Genomic DNA, 16805 nt, shown 5'->3' with positions numbered 1-16805 from the left:
TGCCAATGCGCACATATGCGCACCCATAGACTTATATTGGGTGTCTTGCTGTAAAAAAACGCATTGCGCGCGCATGCGTTTTTTTGAGGCAAATCGGACGCACAAAAAATGCAACAAGTTGCATTTTGTGCGCCCGAGCGCATACCGCAAAAAAACGCATGCGCGGTAAAACGCGTACAAACGCATGTGTATGCGCACATAAGCACATCCCATGCAAAGTATAGGAAAAAAAAACGCATGCGCTATTTAGCGCTAAATTACCGCGAAAAAAAAACGCAAATGTGAAACCAGCCTAAGTGATTTAGTATTTATGCAAGGTTTACATTTTTGCCAGATATATTTAAAGAATAAGGAATGTACTTTAGATAAATATGGCATGGGTATTTGAATAGGAAGCATATTAAAAATGTAAAATAAATTTTGGAAGAATTAGACTTTTAAGATGTTTTTCCTTCCCATCCATGATAGAAATGTATCTTTCCATGAACCTAGGCATTTAATCGTCGAGTCTAATAGAGGCTTAAGATTGAGTTCGAAGAGATCTTTGTCCGATGCAGTTAATTTGATGCCTCAGTATGTTAGACTCTTCGATTGCCAGACAAAAGGAAAGCTAGATTTGAGTTTGCCTACAATGCGATTGGGCAGCACCTGGTTTAGCACTTCAGACTTAGTTTCATTTATTTTAAAGTTAGTGAGCTTGCTATAGTTATCCAGGATCCCCACCACAGCAGGAATGCCACTGTTTTATAGTGGAGGTCTTGGACATGCAAGCCCTCCACCTCTGTGTTTTGCTGAATAGCCTGTAGTAGAGGTTCTAATGACATTACAAAGAGCAGTGGGGACAATGGACTTTGAACCATTGAGCCTGATTCTTGCCATGGGCACCGTGTACATTCCCATAATTGCCATTATTAATGAGGGAGGGAAGCCAAATTTTATTAGTGTTTCTTGTCAAAACAACCAGTCCACCCTGTCGAATGCTTTTTCAGCATCTATACTCATTAACGCTAAGGGGGTGTTATGCAATTTTGCATATTGGATGAGGTGCAGGATCTTATAAGTATTATCTTTTCCCTCTCTCCCTTTCATGAACCCTGATTGATTTAAAGAGATTATTAGAGGCAGCACGACCGCAACTCTGTTTGCCATCATTCTCGCATACAATTTTAGGTCTGTATTTAGCAGTGAAATTGGACTATACCTGCCACACTGCTCCGGATCTTTCCCTTCTTTATAGATCAGGAAAATTCTGGCTTCCAGAGATTGGCACGGAGCCTTTTCACCCTTTTGAAGAGCGTTGCATGTGTTAAGGCGGTGGGTGTGTAATGCTTCAGGGAAGGATTTGTAACAGTATGCTGTAAGGCCATCTGGCCCAGGGGCCTTTCCCTTTGGGCAATTAGACAGGGCGGACTGGAGTTCCCCAAGAGTAAATGTTCTGGCCAGTTTTTTTTGCTGTGCATCAGTTAATTTTGGAAGATTTAAATTTTGTAAAACGGTTTTGATTTCCTGACTCCTTTGGGTTTTCTCTTGCTCCCCTCCCATGCTATCAATATGTCCCCGTCTTGATCCCTGCTCCAGTTGTTGCTCCTTTGCCAATCCCACCTGAACCAGCAAACTGTTTCATTTCTGTTCGAGAGGAAGATCAAAGGTTGAGGCATTCAGAACGAAGCGCAAAGGGAACACTTCCGGCCCACTACAGAGACTAAAAAAATATATGTACTTTTTCATATTCTCCATCTCTAATCACCTCCATTTTAGATGCAATGCATTTCTCATTTGCTGTGTTCTGGCGCCATCTAATGGTAAACGTGTACAATGACTCATAATAATTGTTTTGTAAGGATCTAAGATGTGATTTCGGTCTCCTATTGGCCAGCTCCTAGTCACATGGTCAACAGGAGCAGCTGATTTCCATGCAAATCTAGAATGTTCTTTAGTCTGAGGGATTCCTTCAGGGACAGCAGAACACACCTGGAGGCTGCTTTTACCTCAAGATCTCCTGCAGGCCTAAGAGCCTGAGTTCCCTCTCTAACCTGTACAGACATCATTCTAAAGTTTTTCTGACTGGATTCACAACAGTTTTTACATTCACCTGTGCCATGACACACTGTGGAGCTAACCCTGAGTACAGGTCTGTAACCTCTAATTAATGCATCTACCTCCTTCTGTAAACTACCAAAAGACACTGTCCAGTGCTCTTAAAGCTCCAGACCCCAATCACATCTCAGCATCTAAGTGTGAACTGTAATTGCCATGGACTACCCATGAGAGACTGTTCTCTATTTGTTCCAAGTTATAATTCCCGTTCCTGCTGAAGTAAAAGCAACTGTTATCCCCGAGACCAGTGTGTGTCACAATTCCTTCGGCTGTGGACACTGTGTGTGGGTGGATAGCAGGGAACGTTCAGCCTGGTCATTACACATGTATAAGGGTATCTGCTCATAATGTCTTTTTTGAATAGGCAGAGAGAATGAAAATATGTAATGTAATGTAATAATGAATTGCTGTGCAAATGTGCAATTTTTTCAGCATCTTTTAACTACTTCAGGTTTCTAAAGGTGCAAAGCACTTAAAAGAAGGCACCTTACTATTCATTAGGTGGCATCTGGAAGCCACACACTATTTTAATTTTATAAATGCAAATAAAAAGAAGTAAAGTAAGGAGAAATGCTGCCATGTAAGACAGCAAAGAAGATGCAAAAAATGGAAAAACCCAGCCTGTGTGCACATATATTTAAAACACTCAGGCCATCATAACAGCCTGAGAAGAAGCAACAAAGCATTTATCTAGTTTTTCTTTTTTTATTGAATATTTCATAATGTTTTACTCAATTTTGAGTCATTCTAATACTTTTTCCACCTCTTGATTTAGAAAAACTTGCAATTAATTAAAATATTTTACCTTCATTTCACAGTGCACAAATGTTCAGCTATATGATAGACATTCTTTTGGGTCACACTTGTGATTTGTGTACTTGCATCCAAGTACAAAATAAAAGTTAAATAAACTTCTTCTAAGTTGGTGATTGTAAAATAGATGTTTTATGGAACTGTTCAGTTTCTATGTTTTTATATGGCAGAATATGAAAGGTCAGTGGGGCAGCCAGCACAATAAAAAGTTATTGAATTACTGTAAAAAATAATAAATGATTTAATTTTGTACAACTGCACTGTAGGGAAGTGTCACTTAGTGAGATGTTACCTGGTGCTTAGGCTCTACTGCAAAATTACACTAACAATAATTAAAACTGCATTAAAACTAATGCTGGGAGAAATAAATTGATGTGGTTGTAATTGACTTGGTTGTGGCAAATTTATTTAACAGTAATGTTACAGATTTCTCTTCCCTTTCTCGATTTTCCTTTTGTTCTCATAGCTAAGCTGACCTACCTTTACCGATCAATTGCTCAGCCCTTTATCTATACCCTGCCAACAAGAATAATTTCTTGGTTCTCTCATTGCATCCTGTACATTAAACACTCACACAGATACAGTACATTACAGACAGACACACACAAACATTACAGATAAGACACACACATTGTACATCCTTTCTTTTTAGCTAAGGGAAGTTGGTAAAGTCCATAACATGTAGACATTTCAGAATATCAAAGGGTTAAATATGGATTTAGTACATTATAACCCTGGCGGACACATCCATCATATGATAGCTTTAACCATGTGCTTTCAATTTTGAAATAAACACTATCAAAAAAATTGGAAGATGATAATATCCATGTACTCTCTATAAATGAAGTCATTTGCCACTACAATGTAACAGGAAAGGAATGCATTTCTGACAAAAGTCATGTTTGCAGATTGCAATTCTTTCTCTCTTCACCCAGAACGCCGAACACTTACTGTTTGGTACGAACCCCAAACTTTTTAGTTTGGATTCGCTCATCTGTACTCATCACTAACTTCAGCACTGACAATCTGGTTACTTTTTTTTTAAATAAATGTATAATGTGAGATTGTCTTCCAAACCTATAAGAGGCACAGAAGAAGATGTTTCAAGACTTTTCTCTTCTGCTCACCCAATTTCCTGCACCAGAGACCGATTTTCTCCAAGTTATTAAAATTTAAGAGTCCTCTAATTGCTAGGTAAAATGGTACAAATATATATCTTTTCTGTTTCTCTATAAATTCTGCAGTCCCTCTTCTCAGCCTTCATAACCACCTAACTCAAATATTTAACTCCTTTTTCAATAATCAAATTACTAAAAAGTATCTCATGACCAGCATTGCTCGGCTAATTAGGCCAGGTGCCACGACCGGAACTAGCAGCGCTTTGGACTCAGCATATGTTCACTGCGTCCAAAGCGCTGCTGTCTATTGATCTCAGGTAAGCATATGTTCACTGCGTCCAAAGCGCTGCTGTCTATTGATCTCAGGTAAATCTGCATGTGTTCACTAAACCATCATGATTTTCCACATTCAATACATTTTTCTTGATGTAATTTCTCTTGTGGAGACTAGCATCTCCACAAGAGAAACTGAAATGCTGCGATCTGAAAAGATGTGCAGCATGTCAGTCTCCGCAGGTGATCAGCAAGTGTCTGTGGATGCATATTGGACATGGGATTTCGTAAAATCTCATTCACTATGGTGTCACAGATGGCCGCTGTGGGTTTGATGCTGCATAAATACGCCTCGACAAAATCCCGGCAATTCCTAATCGTGAGCACATATTCTTACAGACTTGTATCCAATATCTATAATTCCTTTGTCTAAACTCCTGGAGCGCTTGGCCTACTTTTGTCTAATCTGCTATCTTTCCGAAAGTGTATTTTTAATAATTAATAGTTTATAAAAATCAGATAACTCTCTTCTTGAGCATTTTCAATCTGGAGGCTGATCTTACACTCTACTGCCCTTACTAAAGTTTTTAACAATCTACTAATCGCTAAATTTAATGGTAACTGCGCTCTTTTTATATTCTTTAGGATCACTCTGTGGTGTTAAATAAATTTGATCACCAACTCTTCTCACTATGCTTCACTCTGTCAGACAGAAGAATACAGTTCTCTGTTGGTTTTCTTCTTCCTTCCTTGATAGCTATTTTAGTATGTAATTTGCTAGATCTTCTTCCTCTTCTCTTCCATTTAGTGCTAGGGTTTCTAAGGGCTTCGTCCTAAAGCCCCTGTCACACACAGCGAGATCGCTAACGAGATTGCTGCTGAGTCACAAGTTTTGTGATGCAACAGCGATCTCACCAGCAATATCGCTGTGTGTGACACCTATCAGCGACTGGCCCCCCCGCTGGGTATCGCTGATCGTGCTTGAAAGCCCTGGACAATTTTTTGATCGTTGATCTCCTGCGGCGCTTAGAAACTCACTGTTAACCTTGGTTACCAGCTCCCTGCACCATCATGCTGGTATCTAAGGTACACAGCGGGTAACTAAGCGACGTGCACCGCTTATTACCCACGTCATCGCTGGTCCTGATCGCTGCTGAGATCTGCCTGTTTGGCAGCTCATCAGCGATCATGTAGCGACACACCAGCGATCTTGACAAGGTCATATCGTTGTCGGGATCCCTGGTGCGTCACTATGTGTGACGAGGCTTAAGTCCCATCCTCTATTCTTTATGCGCCATTGCTATTAGACAAGATATCAGCTTATTTGACTGTCAGTATTATCTATATGCAAGTGACACTCAAACATTATTCCCTTGACATAATCCCAAAACTACTACAAAATACCAGTGATTATATGTTTTCCCTAACTTAATGCCTGCTCTCTATCTGAAAATGAATCTGTCCAAATATGAACTTTTTGCATTTACTCCCTCTACTAAACTACCTAAACTAGATATTTCAATTTTCGGGTGTAGTGTTTCCATAACCAACAATCAACATGTCTGCTATATTGGGGTTATAGTTACCTTGGATTTCTCCATCACTCCCTATATCCAATCACTTGCTCATGTCACTGTAACTCAAAAATATATCCAAATATAACCTTTTTTCCTAAATTTGAAACTTAAAAAAACCTTACTTTCACTATGATACATTTTTGCCTGCATTACTGTAACTCTCTACTAATTGGTCTTATCACCATACTCTTCACTTTCCAATCTTTTCGGAATTTAGCAGCCAGACTCAAATTTCTGTCCAGCCATTACACAGATGCCTTCACTATGTGCCAGCCTTTGCACTGGTTGATCTAACTTATTTACCAACAACATATGTTGGACAAGTGAATACTTGCTCAATTTGTGTATTATCTACTTCCTTGTAACTTATAAGCATGGCCTTTACTCCTCTTATTTGAATTGTTTAATTATGTGTTATTCTTTATAGTCTGATAATTTTTGTACATGTACCCTTTTTTAAATGTAAAGTGTTGCAGAATATGTTGGCACTATGTAAATATTATTATTATTGTTATTATGTTAGGAGATACAGCTAATATACATATTAAACTTGCACAATGGCTGTAAATCAGCAAACCTTATTCTCTGAAAAATAGAGCAAATCAGTGCCAAAAACAGTTGTTAGTCGGCAGACTTCAATAAGGCTACTTTCACACATCCGGTGTGTGGGGTCCGGCGGCGTGCGGCGAAAAGCCGGGCCGCCGAATCCGGCCTGCAGCCGTGACACCGGATGTGTGTGCGGCGTCTGAAATGGCTCGGACGTGATTTAAAGGAGCCAGTGCCACAGGAGGAGGTGAACAGAGGCAGCCGCTGAGAGAGACAGCTGCTGAAAGGGAGGTGAGGGGAGGGGAGGAGAGGAGAGGAGAGGGGGGTGGAGAGAGAGAGACATGTGGGGTTAACACTCAGTGTCCGGGCGAGAGAATCTCTCTCTCTTGCCGGGCACTTGTGGGGTTAACCCCACAGAGAGATCTCTCTCTCTCACCCAGACACTGTGAGTGTTAACCCCACAAGTGCCCGGCGAGAGAGATCTCTCACAAGTGTCTGGGTGACAGAGAGAGATCTCTCTCTCTCTCGCCGGGCACTTGTGGGGTTAACATTCACAGAGTCCGGGCATGCGCTGTGGAAAAAGCCGGTCCGGCGCTGACAAAAAACGTTGCAGAGAACGTTTTTTCCAGACGCCGGACCGGCTGTTTTTGCCGGATCTGGCAAAAACCGGATACGCCGCATAGGCATCCGGCGCAATGCGGCGATAATGAAACTCTATGGGGAAAAAAACGGACCCGGTGGCAACAGGCGCCGGATCCGGTTTTTACACTTTTCGCCGCATCGCGCCTGATGCACAAAAACTGATGTGTGAAAGTAGCCTAAGAGTCAACTTCTAGACAATGCTTGAATCATGATTTCCGTGTATTTTCTTGCTGTACTGAAATATGCTGTACTTTACAACTATAACAAACTAATTTTTTGCGATAAATGGGATTTTGCATTACCACAAAAATGTAAAGCATGAAAGTTCAGAAAGTTCACAGAATCATGAACTCTTGCTGCAAACAGAACAGAATGCCATTTTTTTTTTTCACATTTTTCTCTTTGCTACAATAAAGGGTTTTAGAAGGGCATGTGATGTCATGCTTTACAGTCAAATGGCTGACTACTTTCTTTTGCCTTAGACACATTTATTGTAAGGTTTTTTTTTCCCATTACAAACATTAATCGCATTGCAATGTGAAATGCCATTCATGCTTTATTATTTTGACTCCCACCAGTCCTGACAAGTTGCTTGTCTCTCTTAATTCACCAGGAAAAGTTGAAAGTAAAATCATTTGTGTCATCCTCTCCTATAAAAATCAGAGATATAGAATCTCCTATAAAAATCATAGATATAGAAAAAATTGATTCATGAGATATGGCAAATGTATCCTATTATACTAATATCATATTATTATACCAGATATATTTATTAGTCTACAAATGTGTGTACTGTTAAATCCACATTATCATTGTTTTTCCTCTTTTGGGTGCTTATTATATGGGTAAAATAATGCTCCAGCTTAATACATCAGACTTTAGCAACTGTGGCAATAACAAAAATGTTTTTTTATTTTATCTGTACTAGGAAAAGTGTGGGTTATTTAAAAATTCATATTTTTATTTTGGTGTCTTTTTCATTGGTATAAGAAAAAAAATATTGTTCAGCTCACTCTTGTGAAGGACTTCTCATGGTCCGTATGTTGAGCACTGGATTTCATCTCTGCCAGATGTAGAGGCAATATAACGATGAAGATGAATCCAGCTCTCACAAAATTCAATAAAAAAGCAATCTTTACTATTAACTTAATAAAAACATAGGCATTGTTGAGTTTGATTTAAGAGGAGAGGAATGGGTGATGAAGTAACCAGACGCATTTTGAACACAATGTGTGTTCTTAGGCTCGGTACATTCAAAATGAACTGAAAATTTAAAGAATATTATTCATTACATTTTATAATTGCTTTTCACTAATTTTTTAGCTTATCAAAGGGATAAAATGACAACCATTTGATTGATTGCTCTACTGTATATGCTGCAATATGCCAGTATGTAAAAAAATCAATCTTTCATGAAGTCTATGGCAATTCATTGGCATCCCGCAATTGAGGAAAATATCTGACATGTACATGGCCCTATAGACTAACATTGGTCCGAGTATAATTTTATGCTTTGTTGGATCACACTTGGTTAAAAAATACAGTGTTCTGCACCTTCTCTGCAGGTGAGGATGGTTATAAGAATGAAAAACTACAACTGCAACAATTAAATGCTGTTGTTTACTTTTCCACACAACCGGCACCAATTGTTTATGAATATTAAATATAATTTGTACTGTAGGGATTTGCTCTGGTAGACTGTGGCAGGGATGCAGTAATGAGGCAACACATAGGCTTAGAGTCAATACTTCAGTTGTTTAGTGACAATTTAAACAGTAGGTAGCAGAAAGTAAGGGAAAAAACACAAACGTACTCCAACTTGGAGAACCACTGGTCTTAGACTCATCCTTGCATGGGACGGGCTTAACTAAGTAGCTGCCTGGTCAGCGGCCTCTGCCAGGTGCCGTTCCCAGGGTTGCTATGAGTCTTGTAGCAACCTTTGCAGGACGTGTAGTCCAACAGGACAGGTTCAGGATAACTGCAGCCTAGATCCTCACACCTTACACACAGACCATATGCCAAAAACAATCTCCATTACATATCCCATAACCACACCCACAGGTGAGGTACACATTACCTGGGCTGATCACATGATCATGACATCACTGCAGGTCCTCAACCTTAGGGAAAATCCCGGCCAAATTTTATCCTGCTGAGAAAAATATATCTTCTGTCCAGCGCTACACCCTTTGCTGCACCAAATACCTCCCCCTTTGTTCAACCCTATGGGGATGGACAGATAACATACAGTGAACTCTGGACAAGGCATCTGTGCTGCCCTGTAGTCTGCCTCCCTGATGTTCTACTGAAAATTTGAAATTTTGCAGGAACAGAAACCATCTGGTGACTCATGCATTCCTCTCCTTAACTTGACTCATCCACGTAAGAGGGGAATGATCTGACACCAAACGGAATGTTCTCCCCAGCAAATAGTAGTGCAGAGGCACAAGGGCCCACTTAATGGCCAGTCACTCTCTCTCCACAATACTGTACCTGGTTTTGGCTGGGGTAAGCTTCTGGCTGCTCTTCCCTGTTAACCTCTTGAGACAGCACGGCACCGAGACCTATCTCAGAATCATAGTTCTGCATGATGAACTCTCTTTTGAAATCGGGTGTAACCAGAACTTGTGTACCACACAGTACGAATTTTAACTTTACAAAGACTTCCTCTATCTGATCATTCCAGTGGACCATCACAGACTTCCCCCCTTTCAAGCAGTCTGTTAAAGGTGCAGACAGGGTTGCAAAGTTGGGAATAAATCGCCTGTAATATCACATCAAAACTAAAAAGGCTTTACCTGCTTTGTTGTGAGGGGACAGGGCCAGTTGTGAATTGACTCCACTTTCTTTACTTGGGGTTTGAGGTCTCCTCTCCCAATGACATAACCCAAGTACCAAGCTTCCTCCAGCCCTATGGAATACTTCTTTGTGTTGGCAGTTAGCCCTGCTTGTCAAAGAGAATCTATCACTGCATACCTTGGGTATGTGATGTTTCCAGTTTGTACTGTACACAATATCATCCAGATATGCTGAGGCATAATGGCGATGGGGACGGAGAACAACATCCATTGACACGCTGGAACGTCACTAGCGCGCTATGCAAACCAAAGGGTAAAACTTTATACTGGAACAGCCCTTCGGGCAATACAAAGGCAGTTTGCTCCTTAGCTGCCTTTGTAAGGGGCACCTGCCTGTATCCTTTTGTGAGGTCAAGAGTTGAAAAATACCGTGCCTGCCCAAACTGCTCTATCAATTCATCGAACCGGGGCATGGGGTATGTGTCAAATTTTGAAACTTTATTAAGTTTTCTGAAATCATTACAGAACTTTAGTGTCCATCAGGCTTTGGTATTATGTCTATTGGGCTAGCCCACTCACTTTAGGACTCTTCTATGACCCCTAGCTGCAGCATAGTTTTCACTTCTTCCGAGATGGCTTGTCGCCAGGCCTCAGGAACCTGATACAGCTTTAGTTGGACTTTAGCCTGTAGCTATGTTACAATGTCACGTTGGATTAGGAAGGTACATCCAGGGAGCTCAGAGAAAACATCTGCATTTTGGATAACAAACTCCCGGACCTCCTAAACCTGTTTAGGAGACAAAGTATCTGCTATTTTAACTATGGAGAAGGTTTCTCCTGTGACTCCCAGAGGTAATTGAGCCTTCTCCATAGGAAATGCTGGCAACGGACTATCCCCGCCAAGGTGGTCTCTATCTTTCCATGGTATAAGCAAATAAATATGGTAAACCTGCTCTGGCTTCCTCTGTCCTGGTTGGTGTACCTTGTAGTCTACTGGCCCCACCTTCCTCATAATTTCGTAGGGCCCCTGCCACGTTGCAAGAAATTTGCTATCTATCATAGGCACAAGTACCAACACCCGATCCCCAGGACTAAAGGTTCTTACCCTAGCCTCCTGGTTATAGACCTGACTCAGATACCGTTGGGCTGCCTCCATATCTTTCCATACTAATGGTAGGACTGTCTCCATTCTTTCCTGCATTTTTGCAACATGCTCTTTCACACTTTTTTCTCTTGTAATTTGTCAGATCTCTCAATGTGCAACATTAAAGAGGGTCATGAGCAGGTGGAGTGCAGTGATGTCCAAATATTTGAGCACGCATGACGAGGAGAAAGCCTGAGGAAGGTCAATTCCCTTCTGAAGAGGTGGAGGATAATCATGATGCAGAGTTGCCATGAGGTCAGCCTAAAATCACAACTCAGAAGGAGGGTCAGATTGAGGTATTGGAAGATGACATTGTCGATGATGGGGCCACTGATCCAACCTGGCATGGAGGCATGCCTAGCGAGCACAGTAAGAAGAGGTAGTGGTTTGACCAGAGGGAAAACTTAGTCAACTGTTCCACAGAGACCCCAAACTTAGCTAAATAGCAGGATAATGGTGCATTTTTTCCACCTGTATGGCAGTTTTTTTCTGAAATTCCAAGAGACAAAACAACTGTAATTTGCATTATCTGCAAAACCAAGCTAAGAACAGGCAAGAACCTACCAACCTGACCAGCATGTAAAAGCACATGGCAGCCAAGCACCCTAGTAGGTGGGCAGAACGCCTGGGTACAAAATCTTGGTCTGATGGTGAAACCACTGCCCCTTCCCCTGTGTTACAGCCTTCAAAATCTGCTGTGCATGAAGCAGGCACTGATGCCTCCTGCCCACAACCTGCAGCTGCACACACAGTCATCAACCACATCCAGTTTGCCGTCCCAGCGCAGCATTCACTTGTCCCTGCCCAAGACATTTAACAGAAATATCCACCCACATTCGCAGCACTGGAAATGTTGACATTTGGACTTGTGGAAACTGAGTCTTTCCACAGCCTCTTGGCAGTGGCAGCACCACATTAATCGATTTCCTTCTGACACTATTTTTCATGGTTTCCCTTCAACGCGCTACATAAGCAAGCACATGTTACACAATATCAGCCATTATGAGGCCAATGCAGTCACACGGAAGGTCTACTTTACCACAGACACGTGGACAAGTTCTTGTGGACAGGGATGTTGAATTTCTCTTATGACACACTGGCTGAACCTGGTGGAGTTTTGGACAGAGTCAGAGGCTGGGACATCACACATCTTACCCACTCCAAGAATAGCGGTCTCAAGTTCCAACAGGGTTTCAGTCTCCTCATATTACAGTTCCCGTCTCTCCTCCTCACAGAAAGTAGCCTCCCATCACTCCCCCTATGGGAGATCTGCAACACTGCCTTGGTGAAGTGGCAGCATGCTCTGCTGAAGCTCATTTGTTTAGGTAATAAAGCTCATAATGCAGTCGAGCTGTTGAAGATGATAAAAAAATAAACCAATCAGCGGCTCTCCTCGATGATCTTCCAACCAGGTCTGGTTGTGTGTGATAATGGGTGTAACTTGGTGGCGGCTTTAAATCTCTGCAAGTTGATAAACACATTCCATGCATGCTCCATGTCCTGAACTTGGTTGTACAGTGTTTTAAAAAACATACCCTGACTTGCCGGACCTACTTGCCAAGGTACAGCGTGTTAGTGCATATTTGCAAAAGTCATCACAGACTTTCGCCTTTTGCCTTGTTACCTTCTGATTTGTGTCCTGCCAACATTCTATGATTCGACCTTTAATAATAATAATAGTAATAATAAGTCATAATAATTTTATTTCTATTGCACCAACATATTCTGCAGCACTTTGCATTTTATAGGCGACTTGTACAGACAATAAAAAAATTACAGAATAACAATAATCACATAAACAACAGATACCAAGAGGAATGAGTTCCCTGCTCACAAGCTTACAATCTATGTGGAAATAGAGGAGACATGAATGGTGTATGGAAAAAATTGCTTTCATTGTTCTGCTGATCAGCCATACTTTAATAAATTGGGTGTTCATGTAATGCTGCATGAATCAGTTACCATTCAGTATTTGTAAAAGTACAGACACAGAGGGCTATTAAATGCATAGAGCATGAGAGAACAAGTTGCAAGGATCCTGGTTATGAAGAAAATTTTGAATGGCCAACAGAATGATAGGTAGATAAATGTGTTGAAGTGGTAGGCAGTTCATATGTTGGCAAGGCTTAGTGAGCAGCAGAGAGTAGTGTCTGAATTCCAACTTCTTAATGCCTGTCAGTGTAACACTCAGCCTCACACATAATATCTGCCGACTGGGTGTGGATCCATAACATTTGTGAGGTTCTTCAAAACTTTGAGTACTGCACCAAGATGGTGAGCATTGATGATGCTATTGTCAGCATAATCATCCCTCTGCTTTGTCCTGCTGCAGAGTATCAAAGAGGAAACTTTGAATGCCGAGCAGGTGGGTATGGAGCAAGATTTTACAGTGCCTGATACCACACAGCCCAGCCTCAAATAATATTCTCAAGCCACATTGGGTTATGATAAGGAACAGGAGGAGGAGGATGAGGAGGAACAGGAATTTTTTGTCTACACTACAGAGGGGACTTCCAATCCCAGCTTCATGCTTGTCCAGCATGGATGGCACTGATGAGTATTATTTTTCATAAAAAAATAGGATGCTAGATAGAAATATTACGTAGCTTCTGAAATAGAATGGTTAATGTTTTTTTTTTTCTAGAATTTGTTTTTATATTGTTGTAGCCTTATAGTCTCTGATTCAAGGATTTTATACTTCTTATCTCATATGCAATGTTTTCAAGAGTCTGTAAAAACATGTTTTTGGTACATGGTAAATACAATCATCATGACCTGGGTAACAGGTGGGTCTACATGAGTTACATTGAGTTACATTGCTACATAGTATTTGCTGTAAATGGTATAAAATACTGCCTTCTTCAGGGAATAAACAGGAAAAGTGGCTTGCTCACAACCAGTGTGTATGCTTTCCTCCAAGAGCTCATTATTTGAGGGCCTAATCTCTTAATTTGGCCTCTCTGGTGATCTGGCATATCTGACTTTGGGTCAGAACGCAAAAACAGCTACGACACTCCTAAAAAAAATGTTTTGTATATGCTGTTACGACCCAATATTTATTTCCCTCTGCAACAAGCTGATTTGTATATTATGGTAGTGGATGAAACCCTCCCTATTTCACCCTAATCCCACAGTCTGTTCTTAATAATAACTACTATACAACACAGTGGAAAATGGCAGAGATCTGCAGCATGTAGTTGCAATGATCAGAACACCGGCCCAGGTGCCTGCTTTTACCCACCCTCCCTACCTCCTATTAAGACTGTCACTACTACTGAAATCCCCACCTAACAAACAACTAATCTATTCTCTTCACAATCTTCAGCTCTTAAAAGAGCTTCTTGGAATAAATAAATTCTCTGTATAAACTCCTCTCACTCTCCATACAATACTTTCTCTGTCCCTACTCTTAAGGGCCTGTCACACTAAGCGATAACACTAGCAATATCGCTGTAATGTCACTGGTTTTGTGATGTAGCAGCGATTTTGCTAGCGATATCGCTATGTCTGATACTTACCTCCGACCGGCTCCCCCACTGATTATCGCTGATTGCGCGAGAACGTCCTGTACCATTTCTCGTCGTCAGCTTCCTGCTGTGCTTCCTGTGGCACCGACGAGCGACGCGTGGATGCGGGCGGGAGGACGTCAGGATCGCCTCATCTGACAGGTAAGTAGCGACCCCCAACCGCTGCTATGTCGCTGGTGAGATCTGCCTGTGTGGCAGCTCACTAGCGACCACTTAGCGATGCACCAGCGATCCTGACCGCGTCATATCGCTGGTCGGGATCGCTGGTACATCGCTAATAGTGTTGAGCATTCCGATACCGCAAGTATAGGGTATTGGCCGATATTAGCTGTATCGGAATTCCGATACTGACTTCCGATACTTTTTTCATATCGGATACCGGAATCGGAAGTTCCCATAATGCTATGAGCCCGCTCGCTTTGATTCAGCCAATGGGAATCCTCAGAAGTGTGGGCACATCCTGTTAGGCATGTTAACTATTGGCATGGCTGTGATTGGCTGCTGAAATGATGTCATGATGCACTATAAAAGCCGCCGCCGCCATTTCTGGTCACTCTGCTGTGAATTCAGTTAGGGACAGGCTGCTGTTGAAGACTGTGAGGGACAGTTAGAAATAGCAATTCTACAAAACATATTGTGCTTTAACCAGGCTACATAAACCACCAATGTAGCTTTATTTTCCCTAGAAGCAGTGTTCACAGCTGTCTGCAAGGGCTGTATGAGTGCAGACCCACACTGTGTAGTGTGTCCTGCAGGCACGTCTGCTTGTAGGCCGCCCAGCGTGCATCACTGCTGCCTCATACATATTTTTCTTTTTGAGCTGCTTATTTTTCAAAAATTCTATCTAGTGTGCTTCCAACCATATCCATACACGTTGGTTGCAAACACTAGTAGTAGACAGCGGAGCCTTTCTGCAGCCTTTCAGTGCTATTGCCCACTTAGCTGCACTGTTCACGGCTGTCTGAGAGGTCTCTGACTGTGTGTGAGTGCAGCTCACGCTGAGTAGTGTGTCCTGCAGCTACGTCTGGTTGGAGGCCGCTCAGCGTGCGTCACTGCCTCACACATATTTTTCTTTTATTGCTGCTCATTTTTTCTTCTCCTATTAGTGTGCATCCATCCGAATCCATATACGGTGGTTGCAAACACTCTAGGAGTAGACAGCGGAGCCTTTCTTCAGCCTTTCAGTGCTAGTGCCCACTTAGCTGCACTGTTCACGGCTGTCTGAGAGGTCTCTGACTGTGTGTGAGTGCAGCTCACGCTGAGTAGTGTGTCCTGCAGCTACGTCTGGTTGTAGGCCGCTCAGCGTGCGTCACTGCCTCACACATATTTTTCTTTAATTGCATCTCATTTTTTCTTCTCCTATAAGTGTGCATCCATCCGTATCCATCTACATTGTTTGGTTGCAAACACTATATAGGAGTAGATAGAGGAGCCTTTTTTCTGGCTTGTGCCCTTCATCTGCAGCCAGATTAGTATTACCCAATTTTTTTGGAGCCTCATCTTTTGCATTGTAGGTTACCTGCCTGCATTGTAATAGCTCCAAAAAGTTGGTGATACTATCACTTTCAAATCTTTGGTCACATCATTTTATTTTTTTTTCACAAAAAAAACAATAAAGTTCACCAAACACTACATTTGAAAGTTGTGTAAGCCACATTAGCTCCTATTAAAGTGTAGTCCACACACACACTTCATAAAATTAGTGTTTCTTCTACCTGTAACCAGCTGTTCAGGAATAAACACACTAAGCCCCCACTTTGTACTTTTCTGCCTATCTTTATCAGTCTAGCAAGATGAAGAAGGCAGGGAGCAAGGCACATGGGCGTAGGCGTGGAGTTTCAGCAGGGAGAGGATGTGGGGATTCTGCAGGGAGAGGACGTGGGGATTCTGTGCCTGCTGCGGGCACCAGTGAGTCAGCATCCCCCAGTTTTAGCAGGCAACAGTCCTTTATGCGCAGCTTTGTAGGACCTCACCGTACCCCACTGCTGTGGGAGGAGCAAATTGAAGCCGTTGTCGGATGAATGGCAGCTAACGCATCGACTTCAATTACTTCCACATCCTCTCAGGGCAAGAGCACTGAAGAGCAACCATCTGTCTCTTAACCACCTGCCAAAGTGCCCAGGCAGTCAGAGAGCCCTGGACAGGAGCCATCACAGTCTCTACTTCCGTTCTCTGAATCTGTTGGCTTGGAAAGAGGGGGCCAGCCAAGCAGCATTCCAGAATGTGAAGAAGAGGGAGTATGCAGTGATGCACAACTTCTTTGTCCCTCT

This window comes from Dendrobates tinctorius, unplaced genomic scaffold (assembly GCF_039654945.1).
Source record: "Dendrobates tinctorius isolate UK_male_01 unplaced genomic scaffold, ASM3965494v1 ptg000133l, whole genome shotgun sequence".
Classification (NCBI taxonomy): domain Eukaryota; kingdom Metazoa; phylum Chordata; class Amphibia; order Anura; family Dendrobatidae; genus Dendrobates; species Dendrobates tinctorius.
This window is presented reverse-complemented; position numbering follows the sequence as displayed.